General features: G+C 34.7%; 1 protein-coding gene and 1 long non-coding RNA gene across 4 annotated transcripts in view; one reads left to right on the top strand and one right to left on the bottom strand.

Annotated features, from left to right (window-relative positions):
• LOC149805783 (mitogen-activated protein kinase kinase kinase 11-like) overlaps window positions 1-23,026 on the top strand; it is a 104,820-nt gene that overhangs the window by 6,009 nt on the left and 75,785 nt on the right. The gene's annotated exons all lie outside the window — the stretch shown is intronic.
• LOC149805784 (uncharacterized) lies at window positions 21,058-23,006 on the bottom strand. 2 transcript variants are annotated; one of them, XR_016415004.1, is made up of 2 exons: window positions 22,337-23,006; window positions 21,058-21,528 (listed from the first exon to the last, which is right to left on the bottom strand). It is a non-coding gene; the product is annotated as an uncharacterized LOC149805784 (long non-coding RNA). The 2 variants fall into 2 exon arrangements; XR_016415005.1 differs by lacking the exon at window positions 22,337-23,006 and adding an exon at window positions 21,624-22,140.

Here is a 23,026-nt window from a genome sequence, read left to right on the forward strand (position 1 = left end):
AGGCAAATTATTCTTTACTTTAATCATTACATTTACAAACCCTTTCTACAAGAATCCATCAGATGGAAGTAACCCATTCTACCAGTTTCTACGCTGCAGTAAATATGCGTTAGGGTCAAATAATCGTACCAAACATGGTGCAAAATCTGTTAACTTTTAATGCTAGGGAAATTTAATAATGCAGAATCAGTTGATTAGTTGAATTTGCTCAGAATAATGAAAGCATCTTGAAAATGTTTTTGACAGTATTACCATATTTCATGTATTTTTTGAACACAATCCAGTTATCAGGATAATAATTATTTAAATATTTAATTTTTCATACATATCGCTTTGTATTTTTTTAACAAAACCATTAAATTATCGGACATAAAATTTCTACTAAGATTTACAATTGCAGAAAAGGTAAAAAAATAGTACATTGTCATTTTTGTTTTACAAAAGTTAATAATCAATTGTTGGTGAGAAAATACAATGATTGATGCATAAGCATAGGCACCCGCAGCATAAGTCAAAGGGGTCCACATGATGCCCCGCTCGAAATCATACTGCAAATATATATCTATAAAATCCTACAAGTTTATTCATGCAGATGAAGCTGAAAATATGTCATATGATTCTGTTCAAAATGCTTAGTAAATATTAGCTTTAGTTTCAGACTGCTTACTATACAGACTCTTCTGGCCATGACTGACCAACCAACCCCCTGCAAAAAATCCTGTGGTTGCCCATGTGTATAAGCTGTCTTATTGTTGTTACAGTATCTACTGGTGTTTATTATCAAATGGACAAAGGACTTCACATACCATACTTTAAATAATATCATTAATTCTCCTTATGAAGTCCATCACCGTAACAAAACATCACGTGCATTTTAAAATGAGCTTGGAAGACCTTTAATGTTTTCTTATCCAACAAAAGATATCTCAGTACATGCTAAAGTGAAGACCGCAGACCGTTGGTCAACTGGTCTTATTGTTTCATTATAGTCATACAAACATGAAATAAAAACCTAGTCATTTTCTGTTTTAAATATGAAAGTCATGGACTCTTTTAAATCGATTCATATATATATATACATATACTATCTTTTAAGTACTTGTTCTGTTTTGACTTGGATATAATTAACATTTTATTGCAAATCTATTCTACTATATACCCACTATTATCTTTGTTGGCGAGTTCGAATAACAAGTAATGCATATGATTGCTTTCCTTACAACATCCACTGTATGGAGAATGGCTCCAATAGCACATTGATTTTCATTTCCCTAAAGAGAGCCTCATTTTCCTACTGGCAGCCTCACTGATTTGACTTCTTTTGTCCATTCTTGCACTCAATCTGGCTCAACTGGAATAACCCAAAGTGCTAAGCATGTTTAATTACAGTGTAAATAACACTGCATAGCCATGTGGTTGTTGTGACAATGTACATCACAATTTAAACAAGAATGAATTGTTGATTTAGCAGTGTCAATTATAATGGAATATAGTAGGGTCATAATACATGAGGATTATCACAATCATCAGGTAACTGTATCTTTTTCTCTTTGCAAACGCTACAAATACAAGTTGCACTTAATTTCTTGACAGTGTGTTCTTATATTGTTGCGTACGATTTACCAATAAATAATACCCGTAACTAGAATATGTTAAAACCATCTTCACCATTTTGCCAATATTATATAGCATAAAAGCTACATATGCTCTAAATACAGACAAGATTGCACACCGAGACATAATCCTCTCTCTAGTTCACTAATAACAACACAAATCTTTGAGTACTTTTGTTTTTATTGTAATTAGATTCTTGAGTTGAGAGCAGAATGAGACAGAAAATATACATTTACTTTGTATGTTTGTACCGTTAGGTTGTCGAATAGCGTGTGTTCCGTAGAACTTGTTCAGATATGATCCCTTTATTTTTCATACACAGTTAGTACCACCAAATGATAATTATTTATTTTACATATAATTTTTTGTACACTGAAATTAATAATTATATTTTCGTGTATGGAAAATAACATGAAATAAGGTATATTACTACTATTTTCAAAATTTGTATTAAAAAATGCTCACTCTGCACATATGTACCTACCTACATATCTACATGCATGCATACATACATGCCTACATACATACATACATACATACATACATACATACATACATACATAGTTGCTGATAGCATTTAGACTGTCCTTGCATTGTATACACATGATTGATCATGATAATTTTAGTATTGTGTGTTTGTTTTTCTCTCTCTCTCTCTCTCTATAGCATCATCATCATCATCATCATCATCATAATAAATAGTACATCTCTCATACAAGTATTATATTTTCTTCTTTACTATTATTTTGTGCTATGAGAAAACCTCAGTACAAACAACACATGGTATTACCAGGTGTCAACTTTAGAAAGACGATCATACACATTTTAAAGCTACAGGGTCCAGCAGTTGTCTAGGCTTTAATATTTGAAGTGTGATGATGTCATCGTCTGTTATTTCTACTATCAGAACTACTATGGAAATTTATATAAAATTATCATATACAATCTGAAATTACTTTCTTGATGTTATTCAGCCTGTGGTAGAATGGGCTTATGTAGAAAGGGTTTGTGGCCGTAATGGTGAAAATCAAGGTTGATTTGCCTGATTGGATTCATGCAATGGTCGTCCAAGAGTTATGTGTTGGTACGTTACTGTCTTTTGAATGAATATGTGTAGGTTTTAGTCTTCTTGCAATTCTGAAGAGATAAAAGACGCGTGATAAAAGTCTAATCAAGTGGAGGGTTGGGTCACGCTTGTACTCCTTGAATTAATTTATAGTACCGTTACGGTGATTTCATGTTGTGATAGATTTCATCATACTTTATTGATAAAACGTCAGACACCTGTGATATAAAGATACAAGCTAATATGTTCACACACACACACACACATGCATACACAAATACAGTATACAAACAACTATTCATATACATGCTACATTGCTTCAGAAATGAAAATGAAGCACAAGAGTTTGGTGGTGTAATATGCACTTAAAGAAGTAGACCATTTTTTAATGATTACATCCATTTTGTACACCTATTATGGAAGGAAGAGATGCTTGGAGCTGATTTAATACCATGTCGAATGTTATTCCAAACAAGAGCACTTGAAAATTGAAAGCTATTTTTGAATAGCTCCTTTTTTGGCTTGCGTACTTAGAAATTTTGCCACTTTTAATGATCTTAGATTTGGGGTACCAGTAGATTCTTTTTCATGGAAAATGATGTTCAGGTAAGTGTGTGTGTGGGGGGGGGCAGAGTATGTAAAAACCTTGTACATTATTTTGGCTTGTCTCAGAAATATTCTTTTATGTATTGGTAATACTTTGAATGTAAGCATTGCATTTTGAACATTTCTGTTTGCTGATCAATAATTATTTTTCATGCCCTTTCCTGGAATTGGGAAATTCTCTTGAATTTATAGCCCTTGCATTCCCCCCAAAATATATTACAGTGGTCAAGATGCGGTTGAATGTAACTTATGTAAAAAGTAACTCTAATGTAATGGAATGAAGGCCTTGATATTCTTTAGTAGCCAAAGGTAAGAGTTGTTTTTATTTGAAATATAATTCATATGATGATACCATTGCAAGTTATTATCCACAAATATTCCAAGAATTCTATCTAAACATGTCATTTTCAGAGCAGTGTTATCAACAAGACTTTTGTTTTGTCCATATTGAGGCAGGGGTCATGTTGCCAGGCGAAGTGGGTGACTAAGTCGCCTAAAAAATTGAACCTTCGCCTTCTTCAGTTAGAAAAGTCAAAACAACTTCACCCTGTGATATTTTTAGAGGTACATTAACTGACCATACCTTTTGTGATGCCCCACTCGCCTTAGCCAGGTTAGTTGATGTCAATTTTGGCAACAAACTAACCCTTGTGCACTCAGCAGGCATGTGTTTTGAAACCTGATTGACCATTAACCCTTTCCCGAGTAATTTAGCAACTTTCACTGCCTGATTTCCACATGTTATCCTTTGATGATAGAAACATACAAATTTGTGTTTCAAAACTTCGACATTGGTATCTGAGGTCTCGCTAGGAGAGTCTAGGACTCACATTTTGGTAAAAATAGGAGTTCCACCAGCAAATGTTGCAGTCCCCTCCAGGGGTCAAGCTAGACTTGAATTTTACAGAGAAGTGACTTCTTTTTTTGGATAGAACAGGGAAAAGTGAGAGCTCAAAAGGAAGAAGTGGACATGTAACAAGAATTGCAATATATATCTATATATATATATATATATATATATATATATATATATATATATATATATATATATATATATATTAGCGGTAGTCCGCTAGCCTGAGGCTAGCAGATTTCCTGTCGGACTAGTAACTTTCATAATGTTAATAGTCTGATGGGCTAGTAAGTTTCGGTTATCAATAGTTGGTGTTTGTTTATGCCATTCCCTAATAAAGACTTGACTTAGCAGATGTTCTGTAGAATCAAAGCAGTGGCCATTGTAAACAGTCATAAAATATTAGCATGAGAAGATGAAGTCAATTTCTGACTTGGAAAGGTGCGTTTCTATAACAAGAATCCATCTGATTTTGTGCCTTTCACTTAACAGCGCAAATTATGGTCCGTCATTAACAGAAGTTTGGTAATTGATCCTAATTAATTTGATAATGAATCAAATGAAAAAATGACGTGGTATCACACTTTATTGACTCGACCACAGTAACAAACTACAAAGCGGTATACCACACAAAAAAAACATTGCAAAAACTATTCAAAGAAATTAGTTTGCACGTTTTTTTGTTTACAGTTCTTTTTTTATTTTTTGCTCGCAACCCAAACGCTCCAACAGTCACAAACAGGAAACTACATATTTTACATTTCCATCAAAATAATTATAAGAATTAGATCAATTTATTACAATTATGTTATTGACACATCCTTTCCATACAACTACGTTTTCTATGATGATAAGAATAGTTTTTATATTTTTCCCTTACAAGAATGAACAAATAATTGAATAAAACGTGGAGATATCCAAGCGGAATGCCATACATTTGTTGGGAATTAAAATCTCTGAGCATGGGCATCTAAGATTTGAAAATTGTCCGCCTTCTTATTAATTTCAACAATACATTGAGGTTCGATTAATTAGGAACAATTACCAAACTTACAACTTATGATACCGTAATTGGAGTTGTTAAATACAACACGCCGAGTGTCAGATGGCTTCGTTTGATGAGAACACACCTTTTCCAAACTGAAACTAACACTCTCTTATGATGCTAATATTTTATAATGTTTACAAAAGCCACTGCTTTGATCATGAAGAACATCCACTGAAGATAAGTCTTTGTTAGGGAGAGGCCATTTAATTGTGGAAGGGGGCAAAGACACGTGTTTTGAAATGTGTTTCTTGCTCTGACTTTCTTATTTAAAGGACACTGTACCATTCCTTTTCTTGCTTTCAATAATTCGCATCAGCTATACTATAACATCTCGTATTTCAAAACAAGGCACAATTCCCTTCTTATAAGACAGGCAAAATGTGGCATTTGATAGAAGGTGTTCAGCCACTGGAAAAAAGCAAAAGTTGAATGAGAATGACAAGGAATAATTCTTATGATAGGGAAAAGCATAATGGAAAAATTTCAGAAGAAAAGGACAAAAGACAAGGAATGGCTACATTATGACGAGGAAAAGGAACGTTATGTGGTGTAACTGGTGTACACAATTTGCAAAAACAAACCTACAGAAAACATCCAGTTTTGTTGCTGGTTGTTCGAACTTTAAAATTGAATTAGTAAACGTACATGAAAGCTGTGTGACATTGCTTTGTCAACAGGACTAGTAAAGTTTTGGCAGGACTAGTAAATTTCTCAATATACTAGTCCTTCTGGCTACAAAGAAATGTGTGTGTGTGTGTGTGTGTGTGTGTGTGTGTGTATATATATATATATATATATATATATATATATATGCACACACACGCATATATGTTCTCTTATTTGAATTAAGTCCTCTATTTCCCAGTTTTCATATTTGGATTTAAACAATACTTTATTTTCAAATAGACAGTTTTCTGAGTTATTTTGGCCATATGACTCTAAAAGGTAATTATAGAAACTACAGTGGAACAAATTTTAACTGAGTAACCAGATTATATTACTGTAACTTCAAGTTAGTAAAAATGCTTAATCAACTACCCTCAATCAATTTTTTAAAATTCTTTTGTTTATTTATACTTTCTAAAATATCACGTAATGGCACTTTCAAAGATTTCTAAACTTGTTTGAAACAAACGCTGAACCATGTACATGAGGGCAAATGCACACACATCTTCAGTTCATACTCTTCGTCCTCATTTCTTCGTTGCAGGTAAAACATTACTGTAATTATTGATTGATACATAACACACTAAAATGCATAAAATTACAGGCATGGCTCCTTTATAGTCGGTATATGAACTAAACCCTAATTTCCAACAGAATCAACACAGATGTGAGTGCATCTATTTTTAGAAGGAGATATTTTCCTATTGTAATCACTCTAATATAGCTTCATTACAACAGTGCATTGACAGGATTGCAAATTTATTGTTTATTTATTTGTCTACGTTCTTGTTGTACTATTAGGCAATGGTTAAATAGTATCTGGTTTGCTGCTTTTTTCTGTATTTTAAAGTTAAATCTGTAGTAAAATAATACCAAGGCTTTGCTTTCAATGAATTATATATTTTTCTGAATATACTTGCCCGATGATTATGAAAACAATCTAATAAACTGGTACATCATAGTCCTACAATGTAAGACAAAGCACATGATTTTGTTTTAGTGCTATCACCCCAGAACATAACAATCGGGTTATGTGTCTTATGTTGTATTATGTGAGGAATACAACATTTCCAAAACTCATATCATTGTTCTTCTATGTGACGGAGGTGCAAACATGGTTAAAGCAACACGTCTTGCTGAAATCGATGGCATCAGCTGTGTTGCACACACACCTCAACTTATTGTCAGTGATGACATTCTGTCACAACAAGCTGTCAAAGATGCTTTGGTGATCTCACGATCCATAGTGAGCAAGTTCCGGCACTCCCTCCTGCACAACAGCAGCTGGAAGAGCAGCAGGAAAATTAGGTGCTGCCCATAAGAACCTCATCCAGGATGTTCAGACATGCTGGAAGTCTACATACAATATGTTGGTCTTGTTATATGAACAAAAACAAGTCTTGTGGGCTTATGCTACCCTCTATGACCTGCCTAGCCTAACAGCCCAACAGTGGGTCATGATTAACAATATTGTGGACACTTTAGACCCATTCGCGGACATTACCAAGGAAGTAAGTGATAGCCAAACATCAGTATCCATCATTCTTCCTATGCTGAAAATGCCCAGAATGTTGCTGGCTCAAGAGCATGAAGCAAGTCAAGGTATTCAGACAATGCTCCGTGATATGTTGACATCACTGAACACACGCTTTTTACTGACGTTGATCTTGGATCCACGATTCAAACATCGCCTATTCAGCAAAGAATTAATTGTGACCAGATCCAAAGAATGGCTTGGAGGAAAATGCTGACAAGCAGGAGGAACCCCAGACCAAAAGAGAAAAATTGCAACTGAAACAAATGCTACTGGACCATCAACGTTGCGTCTCTGGGATTTGATTTCTGTGGCGAACCTGTCCATACCATCAACGAAACAACCCACGTGGATGACGGCATTGATGCGATGCTTGAATTGTATCTGGCCAGCCCTCTGTTGCCACAAGAAGAAGACATATACGGTTGGTGGAACACTCACAGGTTTCAGTTCCCCTACTTGGCTAAATTAGCTAGACACTATTTATCTGCACCAGCTTCAAGCGTTCCAAGTGAGCAGCTGTTAAGTGGTGCAGGCTATATTTTTTGATCACCCTGGATTGTTACTTGGCAAGAATGGAGATATGTTAATGTTGCTTAAACACAACATACCTCAACTAGGCTTTCAGTATTAGCAGCATTTAGCTGCAGCCAGCGTACAGTGACATCTAACTTTAGTCTTAAAGCATGCGTATTGTTAATTTTAATTATTATTGGGCTATTGTTATTAATGTTTTTTAGTCATTTATTGAAATCTAGTAATGGCGACCTGCATCATTGAACAAAGTTCAAAGATTAGCTTAATACATTTTCATTCATTTATATCTTGAATTGGCAAACCATAAGTTTCATACGTGTTAGTTTAAAAGTTTTTCAGGTTTTATGTTTGTGTGATCATTGTTTTCTATAAATAGCAATGTACTTCTTATCCAGTTTCTGTTTCTTTTTGTATAGAAGTTCAAATTCACTTGCCACATAAACAACCTTGCTGTAACTCACACGGCAAAATACCTGCTTGCATTGCACTAATAGGTTTATGTTTCTGAGCCAGTCATTGTTATAAAATAAGTAATAATGAAATAACCAGTATCTGCAATTTTAATAATTGGTTATACGCGGTATCAGCATAATTGGCAAAAAGTGACATTGGTACAGCTTTATTAGAAATCCCTCTCTCTTCCTTCATGCAGCTGTTGTACGAAGAAAGGGTATGCCATTTCTGAATTCTAGAGATTCTAGGCAATGCCCTTCCACAAAAAGTAATTTTTATGTCTTCTGTCATTTACAATGATTGTTAATCATTTTGCTTGTAATGCACTACATCTGATTTGAGCTGCAAATGAATACTGAAATACTGTTTCAATGCAGAACTTGCATTCTTTATTGCTAATTGCTAATTGACTAGATTTGACTTTTGTTTAATAAGCACCAACGAGGGTGTTATATTTAAGCATGAAGAGGTCTTATTATGGGAAAATGTCTATTTTATTTGGCATCTACACAAAAGACTATGCACAGTTGATTTTTTACTGACCTTTAATGGACAAGAAAACATGCTTCCACTGAAACTGAAAATTCGCCATTATGTATGTGTTTATTGTATGCAGCAGTAAAACGTGTAGTTACAAGGATTGAATGGCAGATTTGCAGCTAATGCTCTACTGTTAAAAAGTTGGGAAAAGGTTAGTATTATATATTGGTCCCACATATACAGTATTACAACAAAAACATGCATGAACCTACATTAATTGGACATAATCCTCAATTTAAAAGACAGTGCAGAATACATCCTGATTTACTGACACACTACTAGGCAATAGCTTGAATTTATACTCTTGTTGTTTGTACCTTCTTGTAAGTGATTGTACATATTGTGGTTCAAGACAGGTCCCATACATTGTATCACATGTGTGATCTTGGAGCCTGCATGATCCTGATTCTTGTCAGTGGTAAGCTTTGATGGTAGACATGATGATTGATGGAGCTGTCATTTTGCCAGTTTTTGGAAATATTCATTTTGGAAAGACTTTGGTACAGATGACTCTTTTGTCCAAGCTTGTTATATCCTAAATAGACCTCTTGGCTCTGACAACAATAATGATTTTCCAAGACTAATGGTTTAATATTCTATTTCTCTAGCTGTAACGGGATGAAGTCAGGTTGAGATTGGATTTAGTAAAGACATAGAAAGGAATTTCATGAATGAGATGTATGCAACTGAACATTTAATGAATCTGATACCAGACATGCAGCATTAAGTCTAACAGTGGATTTAACAGAACAACCGATATAAGGAAATTATATCGTTCCTAAATGGAACTTATCAGAGCATGTATCTTAAGCAAGTAATCAAACAAGAATCAAGGTATGGAACTTGCAAACAAATTTTAATTGATGTATGCTTTGAACACCAGGGATGATGACTGATATATGGATCTATGGGATGATCATTGTATAGAATTTACAAAAATATGAACGATGTATGGTTCATCCACAAGTAAGATGAGTGTATTATTGATTTTCACTGAAATAGTGATAATGAATAATATAATTTCAAAAATGGAATGTGTATCTTGTGGCATCTGGTTGATGAAGATATTTTTTGTTCCACAATTATCGTTGAAAGGTCAAGCAGCCATATGCATGCCCCCCCCCCTCTGTTAAAGGTTCTCTTGATAGTCTTCATATTCACTGTAGACCTGTAGGTCCCAAAGCTTTGGTTCCTCAATGCAAGTAAACCAATACTATCCTCTGAGCCAACTCACCATTGACCCCAGCATCCAGGTTACAAGATATCCCCCCGTAGTTCTTCGACTCCCCATCAAGCTAAAAATGCAATGAATAAGCCATGTAGTACACGAGACAAGGCTAAGTGCAAATACAGTAATATGCATTACCCATGCACAAACAAATGAATTGGCTTCATTGTATATTTTATTAATTATTCAGAACTACTGTACAAGTTTATTATTATTATAATAACGTAGTTCATACATGAATCTATGTCTGACAAGTATGATCTCAATGGATTATAAGAAAATTCAAACATTACTTGTAATTTAATGCAAAGTAACATATAACAATTCATTCAGCATGGCATTATGTGACATATGTCTGACGTAAAATTTACAATGAATTCTGTCAAATGGATAGCATGAAACAGTACTTTTTTTCTTCACATACCTCTATAGCTGAAGATTGAAAATTGATTCTCTTAAAGTGGACTGCTTCTTGGCAAGACCCATTTAATACAGAGATATTCTTGGGCTACAAGTATCCTGATTGTAGTCAAATCGATAATCAGAGAACTTGTGGTAATTGGGTTTACTGCAGGCACTTTTGCAGCAGTGGGCAAACCAAACTCAGGATTTTGAAATAACCATGGCTAAAATTAAAACATCTTCAGATAACTCTATGTGGCAGTGAAACCCAGTACATTTTCATTCGTACATAATGCATTGACATTAAGCACACACAATTTTCTATGTCAGTACATTTGCAGGTTCTGTAAGTAAGCAATGCACAGAAATTTTGGTTCAATATTGTTATAGATTTAATTTTTTCATTTTTAAAAGAATTTTTCAAAACATTTATAATTTTGCCAAATTGTGTTTTTGACGCAAGCTGGTTTTGAATATTACAAAAATAATTCATTAATGAGCCTTAATGACATGGTTGTCCCATGCCAGTATAATTCTGTTATATTAATTATGCTTCCTGTTGGCCCCAGTTTCCATTGATGGCCACAGAATTTTGTTTTTCAAATTTTAATAGCAGCAGTGTTTTATCTACAACTGGCTTCATGTAAGTCATTTGACTTGTCAAGGCAAAAACGGGGAGTCCAAACCTATGTCTTAATCAAGCCGACGATTAGTTTTCAGTAGTTTTTAAAATGTAATTATATTGTTTAAATACACAACACAGTTATATAATGTGACTAAAGCCAAAAAGGCAATTCCCGTTGCCAAAAGCATCTGAATGTTCCTTATTTGTTAAAAATCTTGTTGATGGTTTCATGTCATTAGAAATAATCTGAGCATATATGACAAGGTGTTTATTGTTGGCTATGTTAGTGCTTTCATTTGCCATTGCTGTCACAAATGACAAATATTGCAGGTCACATATAAGACTATCCTCAACAATGTTTGATTGACTCTCCAGTAACTCTGAACAGGTGATAGCTGAGTCAAACTGATTGGCAGAATTCTTCAGCATGCCAATGGCATCAATATCTTCAGCCATTAAGTTGTGTATTAACCCTTTACCTCATGCAAACGTCTTTGGCTGCCTCTACTCCATTCGCATGGAAGCACCTTTTGAAATGAGTAAAATGTATTTTCAAGATGCTGACATACATGCCTATATGCATATACAAGCTGCTAATAATACTCTCTCTGTCCCGGCTGGCTCATACATGCGTTTCCTGCCAAGGGTTGGGAAACCCCAGATACGCATATACACGTTTCATATTAAAGCTTTGTATTGGATGAAATTACAAACATCCATTCTCTTTTATAATATTTAGCCAATGAAAATAGTCCTTACATAAAATGATGAACATATTCTATTAGTAGTTTTACAGCATATAAGTGGGAAATTCTATTGAAAACAAGGTCAGTGGTGACAGTAAAACAAAATGTCAACATTCATGTATTCCGATGCCAATTCTGATGGAAGTTTTGAAGGATTTGAAAGTGATAATATTGATTTTAACCAGATTCAAGATGAAGGATTAGACATTAGTATAAGTCCTGTTTCGACACCTGACATTTCAGATTTATCTGTAACGCGAGACAATCAAATCTGGTCGGAACACGTGAGACCGGTAAATGTGGATGACTTTACAGCAGTTTCAGGGCCAGCATTTATTTTAGAAGAAAATGCAAGGGAAATATATTTCTTTTTACGTGTTTCAGGCAGTATCATAAAAAATTACTAAATCTGCAATAAAATAGTGGACACATTGGTGTGCAAAATAGTGGTGAGAAAAGTAATCTAATATACATTTTAAACACATAACATTGAGGTATATTTTTTTATTATAAATATGTGAATATAAACATTGATTCCTGTGGATTATATGTACTTGTTGGTGGAAATGAGTAGCACAAAACATTGGTAAGTGTTTAAAGTTTTATTTTACATTAAATTACATAGTTTGCATGGGACAAAATTGATACAGAAAATGTAGACAGCATGTAAATAACTCAAGAAGTTCTCACTCAGGCAGCTATTATGATGCTCTGGGGTTCAGCCTACAAACTGCTGCTAGAAGGCGGGCTGCTAATCAGGCTTAGTAGCCAGGGCAGCAAGTACTTGCAGAACGTAAAGAGTTAATGTGAAACTTTGATCTTATACATGACCTCTTTTCTTTAATCGCTGCTATTTAAACTGCCCAAGGGATAGTTTTATATCGGTTCCTATCATTACAGATAACCATTTATATATACTACATGGAACAGGCATAGACTGAAAGTTTTTAGTTTTAATTTTTTTTTTTTTTTTAAAGATTACTGAAAATTGTGTTTTCTCGAAACATAACAGACTTAGAATCAAATTTTTAGCAAAGCTTCTGTTTGATTAAAATCAGATCTCAATTTCACCTAGGACAGTGGTGATTTGATGTAGATTGTGCCGTGTTAAGGCATGTATGTCAGCATCTTGAAAATACATTTTACTCATTTCATCAGCGTGATCATAGTTTCCTCAGGCAAATAATTTGTTTCAACAAGCTAAAATCAGAGGGGCCCCGGGTGTCATGCTATCAGATTTTTTTTTTAGCACTGCTGGTGTAGATAAAAGATCTGTGAATTGACTTGCATTTTGTGGTCACTTACTCGGCCTTGTGCCTATTTTTGTAACTCACACATTTAACACTTTTCCCAGGATTTATAATATCCAGTGGTATGTCTGGAACAGCGCCAACTTTTAGTCTAGGCCTAGCATTTGCGTATCCTAGAGCTGCCATTTTTTTAGGATCCCTCTCTTAACATTCCTTTGAGAAATGTAATGACCACAGAGTGCTGTATGGTGTTGCTTTGAAATCGAATCGCTTGCAATAATGTATCTATACTTTCTTTATGCCTTTATCTTTAGGAAAAGAAAACAGATGTTGTCAACAGGCTTTTCTTAATGTACTCTTACATCCTTAAGCAGCTCAAAATGGCATTGTCTTTTACTCTGGCAACTACCATTTGGGATGCTGAAGTCGCTACTGTGACATCACATCCTAAAAGTAACCGAATAGGTGCAGAAATTTTGCATACGAGGTCACAGAAATTCAGCTCTTAGAAGATATGCCAATATTTAAATATTGGCATTAAGGTCGCAGATAAAACTTCAGAATAAGGTTTTCTTCTATAGTGCTTTTATTATTATTCTGTATTTCCATTGGTTTCTGTTCTCCTTTAACACATTAACCCCTGGAGGTTTTTGTCATTTTTGCCTGAAAATTGAGTAGGAAACACATTTTAAATGCTATTTCTGAATAGATCCTAAACACCAAATCCCAGGTGATCTTTCAGTAACATACTGCCTAGTTGTGTTAGAAACATCATTTTTCATTGGCTATATGGCTCATGCATGAGCAGAAGGGTAAAAGTTTGAGGTTTTTTTGTGTTGCTAAACAGAGCCATTATTTTTGTATCTTGACCACTCTTTATTCCAAATGCCCATCTTATCCTACTTTTTGCAAAGGGTCATCTATCTGTTTGCAGTTCATACTGGTTTGCCTTAGATCTGAGGCCAAAAAGTCTAAAATCCTGACACAAAATCGGATTCCGACCACGGGCAAATTTTGGGTAGAAAAAGTCTGGTCCAAAAAATGAGGTTTTTTAACTGTATTTTGTAGTGCAGCTAGATATTCCAGATTATTTGGTATCATTGTAGAGCTACGTCTGTCTACCATTCTACAGTACCACCCACTTTAGTGTATCATGCATGACCATGACGCTACATAGCTCGGCAGTAGGCTACTGCCTCTTGCCACGTTAACTTGTCGCTAGGGGTTAATGTGTTAAGTAGCACTTTCACTGCTATATCTTGTTTGCAAGAATGTTTTTATAAACCTGCATTCAAATCTGCCTGGTGTTGTGGACCTTCAATCAGCAGTTTGTGTTCTGGCAACCCAGCATGCTTTGCCAGTGTACTGTTCTGAAAGTTATTGTGTTTTGTACATTTGGTCATGGAGTTTTTTTTTACTTTTGTACATATATGGCAAAACATTAAGGCATTTTCACTGTCACATTCTTCACTCGACTTAACTTCTTTTTGAAAAATAGTCGCTGTGTTTTCAACCTTTGCTGCACAAATTATGTTTTATCTTACGAGTAACTGTTACCTCATCTTTGGATGATGAAGGCTATCTGGTTCAATAACAATATTACATTAAAAACTTATGAGCGACCACCTGTCACTTTTGACCACAATCATAATGCACGGATCGATTTTATTATGTAAGTGCTCTGTTATGAGTGACCATATGCTGAATGCGACTGCAATGTCATGGCAAAATATGCATTTCGACACTGCTATGAACAACCAAAAAAAAACAGATCGACACTGCTGACCTTGACTTAATCCTTTATAAACACAAGAGCTCAGGATATATGTAGCATGCAAACAAAGTGCACATTCATTTATCATCAGCCAGTCATAAACGTGGACATAATCCTCAGTTTACGTACTGGCGACAATTTTAAAACTGAACCTTTGTTTTTTGTTAATCAGCAAAATATAACATTGTTGTGCATCAATTTATGTACCGGCAAAAAAATGTGTGCGTCAAATTGGAAAGTCTGCATATTTGATGCATGGGTAGATAAAACACTTTATCAATAATACATAATCTGTTGCTATTGCATGGCTTGGTCTTTTCAGGATGGAAAATACCTTTGGCCATAAGCTGAGAATTCATTCCTCCTGTTGGGTGATTATGTAAAGTTCCAACATCTAACCTGTGACCCTGGCCCATGCACTCTGGCCCTCATGTGCTCTAGCCCTCATAACACTTTCTGCTTGTAGCAATCATTATGGCTACTAAGAATACTTCGAATACAAATTGCTATTGCTTTGAGGCATACATTGCAAACTAAGCATTTTCATTGCATGCATCACATTGACTGTTAAAATACCCTCCGATCAAGCATTATTTGAGTTTGGAATTAGAGTTATTGGTATGAATTGGTGACAAATATTTTCTCCTAAACTTGTATTTAGGTTACTCCCTCATAAGTGTGTGAGCATAACAGTTATTGTGTTTGAAAATTATTTTATTCCTTTTTCAAGCTCAGATAGGTCTTTACATATTCCTGTCTCGGCCAGTTTAGAATGTAGACTCTAATAGATTCTGTTTTGTTGTTTTAATACAGTAATGAATGAAAGGAATTCATATTTTATTTAATCTGATCTTTGCTATTTTTATTACTCAGAACGAGGTTGCACACCAGTCCTCTTTCATGTGTTAAGTGATTGAACACCTTTCATTCTTAAAAGTCAGTTTAAGATACTTTTCCATACTATTATTTTAATTTTACATAGCTCATTTTTGTGTGCAAATTTTCATCTCCACTACATAGAATAAGTGTTGTTTTAACCCTTTAGCTACGACTGCCACTTCTAAGCGTCAACTGTAAATAGTTCCTGAACCCCACTGACACATATATAGTGTCGATAAGCCTAGTATACTACCCCAGTGTTGCTTATATGCATATAGTTAGCATCTATGCGGATGTGACTGCTATGTTAACTAAATGTTGATTGGTTGAAAGTACAGAAGCTTACATATTTTTGATTATTATAAGCAATGAGAGAACTGTTTACTCAACATTTTGATACAAGTGTGAAAGCTGAGAGGTTAAATTTAGACACTGTTGGGGCTTTTCTGCACTTCATGAAACACGTGTAGTTGAGATAAAGATGGATTCTGATTCAGATGTGTGCAACTTTAAAGGGTTCAGTGCAAGCAGTATCGAAGAGTTTAATGGATCCTTCTTATAAAATGGATCAGATGTTGATATTAGTCCCGTTTCAACACCAGACGCAATTGATTTTTAATCGGATGACGAGGCGGACATAGTCCCACTAGCACAATGGAGTTATGACCTTGCTGTGTTCAAGATCAATAATTTTGATTCTCATGTTGGTTCAACAATCAAGCTTGGACTAAGCAATGAGAACGATTTTTTTATCAAGTTTTTTCCTGAATGTCTGGTGGAAAAGCTTGTGAAAGAAACAAACAGTTATATCAAGAAAATGGCAGACTAAAAGCAAGACCTCAGTCTGAAATTGTACGAAATTAGCATTACGAAGATGTGGGCATATTTTGGAATATACATCATCATTTATTTTGTGGATAATGACTGTTTTGAGAGGTACCACTCTCAACTTTGTAATATAAAGTGGAAATATATGAATAGCAGACACTGTACAAGGTAAGCTGTTTTTTATTTCACTGAAATTCAGCAAAAACTAATGAAATAATGAATATAAATGTAACCATGTTTTCATTGTCAGTTTCTGTAGTCAGCCTTGATGATGTTCTAGTATTCAGCCTAGGAAGCAGCCTCAGTAGTCTTAGTAACTGATATGATAGCACTCAGCAGTAGTGAAACTGCACAACAGCTGTAGTAGCTAAAGGGTTAATAATTTAAATATTAACCCCCCTCCCGTTACATTTTCCTGGTGCAAAAAATGATGGTGAACATGCTCATAATTTACACCAGATATTTCCATTTTGTCTGAGATATGAAGGTGCCTGGTCTAGTTAGTTCTAATTGAAAATGGCGCTGCTTGGACATCCAATATGACCACCACACTGACCGTCTTGAATACTGTATAATGTTTTTACCACTTCTCCTGAATGGATGGTCATATCACTAAAAGACTTCTTACGATGTCTAGTTTTATGCTAAATGAGAATGGTGCTGATCTGACATCAGTATGGATGCCACAACAGTTGTCTTAAAAAATCTTTTTATTGTAACTACACATGAATGGATAGTCATGTCAGCATGGGGTTTTCATGTGTAAATATGATGCTGATCTGAATTCCAATATGGCAGCCACATCAGCCATCTTTAAAATCTAATGGGAACTCTCCTGAAAAGAAAGTTATATGGATGTGGACTTTCCAACCAAAAAGCTTGTGATGCCCAGTTGATCTTAAATAAACATGGTGCTGATCTGACTGCCAATATATGGCCACCACACAGGAACCATTAAGAACATCTTGTTATTACTCCTTTTGAATGGATGGTTGTATCAACATGAGGTTTTCACTAAAAGATTTTTTATGATGTCTGCTTGGTCCTAAATGAAATGTTGCCAGTATGACAACCAATGTGTCCACAACAGCAGCCATCTAGAAAATCATTTTATGGCTACTTCTTGAATGAAAAGTCATATTGATGTGGGTTTTCATCAAATAACTCATTATGATGCCTACTTGGTCCTAAATGAAAATGTTGCTAATCTGGGCTTCAAGATGGCTGCAACAGTGGTCAGCTTGAAAATCTTAGTATTGATTAAAAAAATATTGTATGCTTGATGGATGTAATATAGGTTTTAGAGTATACTTTATATGTGTACCTGTAAAACACTGCTAGTTCCATGTTATCGTTTTCACTTCCTGGACTTCGGACATAAATTGTAAAAGAAAGAGCCGATTACTTGTTTAAAGAGACTTGCCCAGGGCCTGCATCTGAAATTTTTTTCTGGAAGAAACATTGCTTAGCGTGAAATATTTTGAGATGCACATAAACACACAAGTTAATATGATATGATTTTGTTTTTCTTCATATTAAAGTACAGCAATTTCAGCATTGTCTCAAAATAATTCTAAAGAAATAGGGCTCTTTTGGGCACAAAGAATTGGAGATTGAGCTTAAGTCCAGGCCTGTGGTATTTTTAAGGCCACATATCCCAGGCCTGTGTTGAAAATAATTATTTGTGTACATGTACTGCATTGCATATGGAGGATTCTATTCTTCATGCACCATATTCTTGTTCAATTATGCCCTTATAATTTGGAAACTGCCTTTTAATACAGAGGCAGCTGGGGATCCCATTTGTAGTCTTATAAAAAGGGAGAATATTGTTGTTGTTGTAGGGTTTAATGCCATTTTTCAGCACAAGATAGGCTATACATGGTGGCCAGTATAAATGGTGGAGGAAGAACCAGGGAAAACCCCGGAAAGAACCACCAACCCACGAGTAGCTACTGGCAAGCTTTCTCATATACCCCCATTGGCCGAATCTGAGACTCGAACCCACAAAGAGGTGAGATGGCAGTGATTTGTAACAGTGAGCACTTTAGACTGTTATGTATATTTGATTTAATTTATATCTGATTTAATTGCTTGTAGTGTTTTAAAATCTTTTTTTTTTTTAAATTTCATTATATGTCAAAATAATGTAGTTCTTTTTACTAGGAACTCAATACTTTTCCAGAAATTAGTTTGATCTTGGCTGTTCATTTTGTAAACACTTAAAACTGACCTGGTTCCTGACCTTAATTTAAAATTAGTAACAGTCACGTCAACAAGATTTTTTAAATTTACTTTTATTGTGGGAATAATAAGGTTGAGATTGAGGCTGTGATGGATATGTGACCCTCGACTTGTAAATAGATTTTAGTGAAGTAAACAGCTTTTTTTTTATTTTATTCTTTGAGTAAAATGATTGGTTCTTGTCAGGGCCATGCTGAGAGTATGTGATGTAACCATGATCATGTGACTCTTGTCCGGGCATCTGTTTTGCATAATATTCAAGTTTTAAACCATTGCTTGGAGAGAGATATCTCAGTTGGGCTTCTAAACACTAGTATGTAAAGGTGTTTCTTTTGTTGTGTCATTTTGGGTATTACATTTTAAAGTTCATTCAAATTATTTGGATTCTAAAAGATTAATTTATTTCTCAGGAAATATTTTGAGTGATCATGCAGAATTCTTAAGCAAAGAAATTTCATTAATTCAAACACCAGATTATTTCTTGTGTTTCTACAAGGAACTGTAGACTTGAAAACACAGTACAGGATACAGCATATGTCATGGCCTTCCATCTTGGATTCTTGTCGGGTCTCAAACTTGAATTCATTAGAACATTTCATTATTGGGACTTCTTACATTTTATTCTTGGATTATTTTTTGGATTTGATTCTTAAAACTAAATTATTTTTTTTTATTTTTTTTTCCAGGGAAATAAATAATTTGTTAAATTTTTCAAAGCTTGTTGTTTTTACTCTTTCTTGTGTTACTGTTTATTCGAGTCTAAATGTGTAACATAATAAGACCACTTGACCACTCAGGGCCCCCAAAAAGGGAGAAGCTTGTTGATAAACATTTAAAAACCATCATAAAAATTTGTCAACGAAAGTTGTGAATGAAAACTCTGCTTATTTTATCATTCAGAACAGTGGTTAGTGCATGGATATTTGAAACTGGCTTAATGAAATTCTTGACTTTAAAGAAGAAAGCAAGTGTGTATATATATATATATATATAAGAAAGAAGTGAACCCAAACCAAAATTGCAAGCTTGTTTTAAAGCTTGCAGCAAGCTTGCCACAAGCTTATTTATAAAGCTTGCGGCAAGCTTGTATTTGGAACATTGCAGCAAGCTTGCGCAAGCTTATTTATAAAGCTTGCGGCAAGCTTGTATTTGGAACATTGCAGCAAGCTTGTGGCAAGCTTGTATTTGGAACATTGCAGCAAGCTTATTTATAAAGCTTGCGGCAAGCTTGTATTTGGAACATTGCAGCAAGCTTGCGGCAAGCTTGTATTTGGAACATTGCAGCAAGCTTGCGCAAGCTTATTTAACAAAAGTGTCATAAGCATGCACAAGCTTGCGAAAGCTTAAGCTTGCACAAGCTTAAGCTTGCACAAGCTTGTTATTTATTTACCTAGTACAATAAGTATACACAAGCTTGCGCAAGCTTGTTACTAGCTTGTTGCAAGCTTGCAGAGATTTCTTGCTACAAGCATCTGGGCTTTCAAAAATCAGACATGATTGTGTTTTCCCCCCTTCCAAAAAACCCCCTGAAAATGTGAAGTGGGGGGAGGGGTCTGGGAGTCCGAAGGCCCCTGTCCAAAAATGCATTTTAGACTCAACTGCTCCTGGTGGACCAAATTATCATAATATATTGCAAAGTTTTACTTCATTCCAATGAAGTAATCTGCATATTTAATGATTAAATAATGCAATCTTATAGTTGCAATGCAGTGGAAAACAAATCTGTTCTGCCAAAACATTAAGTTTAATTCCATTGTTCAAGTTTATTCATTCACTGCAAGCTTACCCAAGGCTGCAGAAGCTTTATGTGTTCCCCTAGCTGCAAGTGTCACGCCCCTATGAAATGATCATGAATAATGAATGAACTGTTCATGAACTTGGTTCAAGAACCGTTCATGAAAGTTCATCAAAAGGTTCATGAATTATTCTAGAATGTGCATGAATTGAAAACAGTCCACAAATTGGATCATCATCATTCATGAACAAGTGCATGAACATATTCATGAACTATGATGAACAAAGTTTCTCAATGATTCATGACTTCATGAACAGTGCCTATAAAACAAAATATGATAACCTGACAAGTCACAAATACCTATTCATCCTGAATCATACAATAACCTTAGATGGGGGATGGGGTTAATACAGTATAAAATGCAACATATTATCTTAAAAACTGTATTTGATTTCAGATAAATTTAAACTGACAAGTGATATTCTTTTTTTTTACCCTTAGCAACACTTTTTGTATGTTCTGTAATTTTTCTTTGAAAAATGTTCAAGAGATATTGGGGCAGTTGCCTGCAATCAACTGTTGAAGCATATTTCATCGTCATGGGGCTGTCTTTCAGCTGGGGTTTCTCCTGACCAATCTTCTTCCAGAGACTGACCTGTCTGATAACTCTTTTGTGAAGATGTTCAGGGTCTATAATTTAATCAAATCCTGTCCATTGTCACTACTGAATGTCTCCTTCTGCAACTTAAGCTGTTCCATCTGATTACTGTTTGGATCTTTAACATTGTTACAGCAGTCACAATTTAATGTCTCTTCCATCTTGAATCCTCCAGTTTTCAAATTTTCATCCTTAACCTACAAACTTCATCCTCTAACAATTTTACTTTTCTGCTGTCTGGTCTGAAAAAAAGGTAAAGTTAGTTAATTACAGATAATCTCTGATCAACATTGTTTTTAGCTTTTAGCACATTATCATTGTACCCCACTTTACTTACTGGAATAATATGATCCAACTCAAAAATGATTTAATCCCTTACACATAATACTGAGCATTTATATTATTGCAGAATTTTGTCACTGTTTTATATTAACTGAATCTGTCTAGCCATAGGTATAGTCACAGGAGACGGATGTTTTATTCAGTAAAATATGACATTTTTTTTGACAACACCGTTACACTAAATAACCGTATATATTACAGATAACGGTTATTTCATGCTTTCAAATATTTTCGCCATTTTTTATTGATAAAACGCCAGACTTGTGTGGTATAGGCCCTTAGTATGTCTCTAATGCATCCACTCCGACTCCGCATGTTGCGTATAGCTGCTTCCGGTTTCATCACGTTGTTATTTGCACTTTTATTGTGAACAGTTTCACGCATTAACTATTTTCTTAAGGTTTTTTTTTTTTAAATTACGAAATTACATCAGATTATAGAAATAGTGATGTCATGTAAAAGAAAACGATCTCGAACATCTCAACTCCTATCGATATCGAACCACGTCTGGTATCGAGAACTGGGGGGTGGGTGGGGGTGATAATGTTTAGTGATTTTCAAAACTTCGATGAGCAAGTTTAAATTAGGTCTGAACAAAATCGTGTCATTAGCTTGGTTATAAATAATATGATGACATATATAAACCAATAAAATATCCATATAACTTCTACTGAAATAATCACGAATGACCAAGAAAAAGATACTCACCGTAATTCTGGTCATCCGGGCTTGGTACGCTTTTCCGCCTAATTTTGCTCTCAACAAATCATTTCCTTCACATTCTTCAAAGTTGCTTCTCTGCACTTCTACTGACTTTAAAAAAATGATATTGAAAATATTCTCATCTGTCCATTCCATGGAGTCCACGGTTTTTGTTCGAGGTTTTTGCCTAACCATCTGCATGATCTTTGGTTTCTGAGGAAGCTTAACTGTTGAAATCGCGCGCGTATATTAACCAATCATATCACGTCTTTTTTCAAACTCATCCAATCAGAATAATCGTTGTTAATATATTTCGGTTTTTACTGCAAATTGGCAACCAGTGACTAAGTCAATAGAATAAGCAGTTTATAACAGTAATGGAGAGAAGAAAAAAAAACGTTAGGACAAAGTCATTGATAGCTTTTTAAAGCAAATACATTTTGTTGATGCTGGCCAGAAAATATTTTCCCATATTAATCCAGAAATACTCAGGTTAAGTAAACAAGTATTGAATTAAAGATCTGTATGAACATTTATACAGTATATCATTTTAAAAAAAGAAGAAAAAATTCACCTTTATTTAAATTTCACTAATATTGTGAGAAGTTTGTATGATAAATTTTCATGATCATTTTATGAATATAATGATATAGATATTTAATATACATTTTTTTAAGAAATACCATGGTATTGCAT

Source organism: Sinohyriopsis cumingii, chromosome 2, assembly GCF_028554795.1.
Source record: "Sinohyriopsis cumingii isolate HCF-2022 chromosome 2, ASM2855479v2, whole genome shotgun sequence".
NCBI lineage: Eukaryota > Metazoa > Mollusca > Bivalvia > Unionida > Unionidae > Sinohyriopsis > Sinohyriopsis cumingii.